This window comes from Zalophus californianus, chromosome 14, assembly GCF_009762305.2.
Source record: "Zalophus californianus isolate mZalCal1 chromosome 14, mZalCal1.pri.v2, whole genome shotgun sequence".
Taxonomy (NCBI): Eukaryota; Metazoa; Chordata; class Mammalia; order Carnivora; family Otariidae; genus Zalophus; species Zalophus californianus.
Genome location: NC_045608.1, coordinates 51477831 through 51481998, shown reverse-complemented (window position 1 = coordinate 51481998; position 4168 = coordinate 51477831). Strand labels below are relative to the sequence as shown.

At 38.4% G+C, this 4168-nt stretch overlaps 1 non-coding gene across 1 annotated transcript; it reads right to left on the bottom strand.

Annotated features, from left to right (window-relative positions):
- Positions 1 to 1251: 1251 nt before the first annotated feature.
- Positions 1252 to 1374, bottom strand: LOC113913419. The gene has a single exon (XR_003517203.1). It is a non-coding gene; the product is annotated as a U6atac minor spliceosomal RNA (small nuclear RNA).
- Positions 1375 to 4168: the final 2794 nt, after the last annotated feature.

The window sequence follows — 4168 nt, the reverse complement described above, 5'->3', positions numbered from 1 at the left end:
GCCACTGAACTACCTGAGTATTCCACAATTCAAAGCCTAACTCTAGAATTATATGAAGAATGTGGAGATGAAATGAATGTGGAGATACTAAAATGGTACCTCCATGGAAAGAAAATATAAGACACTTCAGATTCCATCCGTCAGTGATAGATTAGGCAAATCCAATAGCTTTCTAGTCACTTTGATTGTTAAAGAAGCCCCAAATCAACTCTAAACACATCTCTTCCCTTACTCTGCCTCAGACTTGACCCTTGACTGGGGCTCTACACTAGGGAAGGAGACATGCTCTACAGATCACTCCTTTTTTCTCTTACTTCGCTCCTTCCTGTTTCTATTTTTTTTTCTAGGTAAGGGGGTGGGTGGGACATACACAAAGGCACATAAGCTTTATTCTTGACTGGGAAGGAGTTGCAATTCGCTATCAGCTATGCTGCTGCCCTCTGGCTAACACAGACTCATCATTGATTCTTCTAGGTAGCAGCCCTCTTGGGGCTCATGGATGAAGTTTTTTTATTTTCTTTTGTTTTGCTTTGATTTTGGTTTTGGTTTTGGTTTTGGTTTGTTTTTTCCAAGGAGGCAGGGTACTGTGTGTTATGCCTACTGCAGAGTTCACTGATGTGTGTTACTATCTGTTAGCAAGCTTCAGCCCGACTTCTTTTAGTTCCTGCCAATACAGTTGCTTCTATAAAATAACTACTGCTGAGATTTGCTTGGTTGGCCAAGAACCCTTTTACTTGAGATATCAGCAAATGTTTCAAGCCTAGGTGAATTCTGCAGTGTCCACTAGATCCACATGGATACACACATGGCTAATGTCATGCCAAAAAAGTGGGAGGGAGGCTATTTCCCTACTGCCCCCTTTCTCTCAATCCATTGCTCATCTGCTAAGCTTTTCACAATGGCAGATCAGTACAACTGTGCTGTGAGAGAGACAGAACAACTTTCCATGTGTATTTGACATTTGAAACTGTGGTATCATTTGTTCATTTGCTTTATATTGTGCTGTCAAATGTTCTGTGTATAATAGGAATATCAGTCCTTAAAGGTCATATGTGTGGTAAATACTTCCCAATTTTATAGATTCGTTTTTTTAAAGATTTTTATGTATTTATGTATGTATGTATTTATTTATTTGAGAGAGAGAGAGCATGCACTCTCAAGAGGGGTGGGGTGGTGGTCAGCAGGAGAGGAGCAGAGGAGGAGGGAGAGGGACAAGCAAACTGGCAGCTGAGCCCAGAGCCCCATGCAGGGCAAAAATGTTGGTTAGATGCCATGTACATGGAAATACCTTAACAGTATGCATGTTGTCAGGCCTGGGGGCCTCTTCTGTCCTTGTCAAGGGGAGTGCTAACCTTCTCTCCTTTCATATAACCATCCTTTATTTATTTTTTACCATATTATAGTAAGCTTTCTAGTCACTTTGATTGTTAAAGTTTAAATTTTTATATAATAAAATTTGTCATATTTTTATGATTCTGAATTTTGTATTACACCTTGAAAGTCTTTTCTATGTGATTATAATTTCATTTTTCGCACTCATAAAAATTATGTACGTAGATATATTATTCATTTGAAATTTATATTTTTCGAAAAAGAATGGTGGAGATCCATTTTTTTAAGTAGCTATCTAATTTTTCCAAATGTAGTTTACTTAATACTTCATATTATCTCCACTGATTATTATAATTACTTTAATATATATTAAATATCATTTTGGTTTTGGGGATTCCTTTCTAAAAAATCATTGTTAAGATAGTCATTTCCTAGATATTGTATTCTTTACTATAGCTTTTATAATTGTTTAAATTATGTCTTTAAATAGTCTAAATATATGAAATATCTTTCTAATTATTTGTCTTTTTTTATTATGTTAATCAGCACACATTACATCATTAGTTTTTGATAGTCTTCCATGATTCATTGTTTCTGCTCCAAGCAGAACATGCCATATTTAATACCCATCACCAGGCTAACCCATCCTCCCACCCCACTCCCCTCTAGAACCCTCAGTTTGTTTTTCAGAGTCCATCATCTCTCATGGTTCATCTACCCCTCCGATTTCCCCCCCTTTTTTCCTTCCCCCCAGATATCTTCTTCTTCTTCTTTTTTTTTAACATATATTGTATTATTTGTTTCAGAGGTACAAATCTGTGATTCAACAGTCTTGCACAATTCACAGCGCTCACCACAGTACATACCATCCCCAAAGCCCATCACCCAGCCACCCCATCCCTTCCACCCCCCACCACTCCAGCAACCCTCAGTTTGTTTCCTGAGATTAAGAATTCTCATATCAGTGAGGTCATATGATACATGTCTTTCCCTGATTGACTTATTTCGTTCAGCATAACACCCTCCAGTTACATCCACGTCATTGTAAATGGCAAGCTCTCATTCCTTTTGATGGCTGCATAATATTCAATTATATATATATATACCACATCTTCTTGATACATTCATCTGTCGATGGACCTCTTGGCTCTTTCCACAGTTTGGCTATTGTGGACAATGCGGCTATAAACATTGGGGTGCACTTACCTCTTCAGATCCCTACATTTGTATCTTTGTGGTAAATACCCAGTAGTGCAGTTGCTGGATCGTATGGTAGCTCTATTTACAACTTTTTGAGGAACCTCCATACTGTTTTCCAGAGTGGCTGTACCAGCTTTCATTCCCACCAACAGTGTAGGAGGGTTCCCCTTTCTCCGCATCCCCACCAACATCTGTCATTTCCTGACTTGTTAATTTTAGCCATTCTGACTGGTGTGAGATGGTATCTCATTGAGGTTTTGATTTGGATTTCCCTGATGCGGAGTGGTGTTGAGCACTTTTTCATGTGTCTGTTGGCCGTTTGAATGTCTTCTTTGGAAAAATGTCTGTTCATGTCTTCTGCCCATTTCTTGATTAGATCATTTGTTCTTTGGGTGTTGAGTTTGATAAGTTCTTTATAGATTTTGGATACTAGCCCTTTATCTGATATGTCATTTGCAAATATTTTCTCCCATTCTGTCGGTTGTCTTTTGGTTTTGTGAACTGTCTATTTTGTTGTGCAAAAGCTTTTTATCTTGATGAAATCTCAACAGTTCATTTTTGCCCTTGCTTCCCTTGCCTTTGGCGATGTTTCTAGGAAGAAGTTGCTGCGGCAGAGGTCAAAGAGGTTGCTACCTGTGTTCTCCTTTAGAATTTTGATGGACTCCTGTCTCACGTTTAGGTCTTTCAACCATTTGGAGTCTATTTTTGTGTGTGGTATAAGGAAATGGTCAGTTTCATTCTTCTGCATGTGGCTGTCCAATTTTCCGAACACCATTTGTTGAAGAGACTGTCTTTATTCCATTGGACATTCTTTCCTGCTTTGTCAAAGATTAGTTGACCATAGAGTTGAGGATCCATTTCTGGGCTCTCTAGTCTCTTCCATTGATCTGTGTGTCTGTTTTTGTGCCAGTACCATACTGTCTTGATGATGACAGCTTTGTAATAGAGCTGGAAGTCTGGAATTGTGATGCCGCCAGCTTTGCTTTTCTTTTTCAACCTTCCTCTGACTATTCAGGGTCTCTTCTGGTTCCATACAAATTTTAGGATTATTTGTTCCATTTCTTTGAAAAAAGTGGATGGTATTTTGATGGGGATTGCATTGAATGTGTAGATTGCTCTAGGTAGCATTGACATCTTCACAATGTTCGTTCTTCCAATCCATGAGCATGGAAATGTTTTTCAATTTCTTTGTGTCTTCTTCAATTTCTTTCATGAGTATTTTATAGTTTTCTGAGTATAGAGCCTTTGCCTCTTTGCGGATGTTGAACCTACCTTGCAGCCCAGGGATAAATCCCACTTGGTCGTGGTGAATAATCCTTTTAATATACTGTTGGATCCTATTGGCTAGTATTTTGGTGAGAATTTTTGCATCCATGTTCATCAAGGATATTGGTCTGTAATTCTCCTTTTTGATGGGGTCTTTGTCTGGTTTGGGATCAACGTAATGGTGGACTCATAAAATAAGTTTGGAAGTTTTCCTTCCATTTCTATTTTTTGGATCAGTTTCAGGAGAATAGGTATTAATTCTTCTTTAAATGTTTGATAGAATTCCCCTGGGAAGCCATCTGGCCCTGGGCTTTTGTTTGTTGGAAGATATTTGATGACTGCTTCAATTTCCTTAGTGGTTATAGGTCTG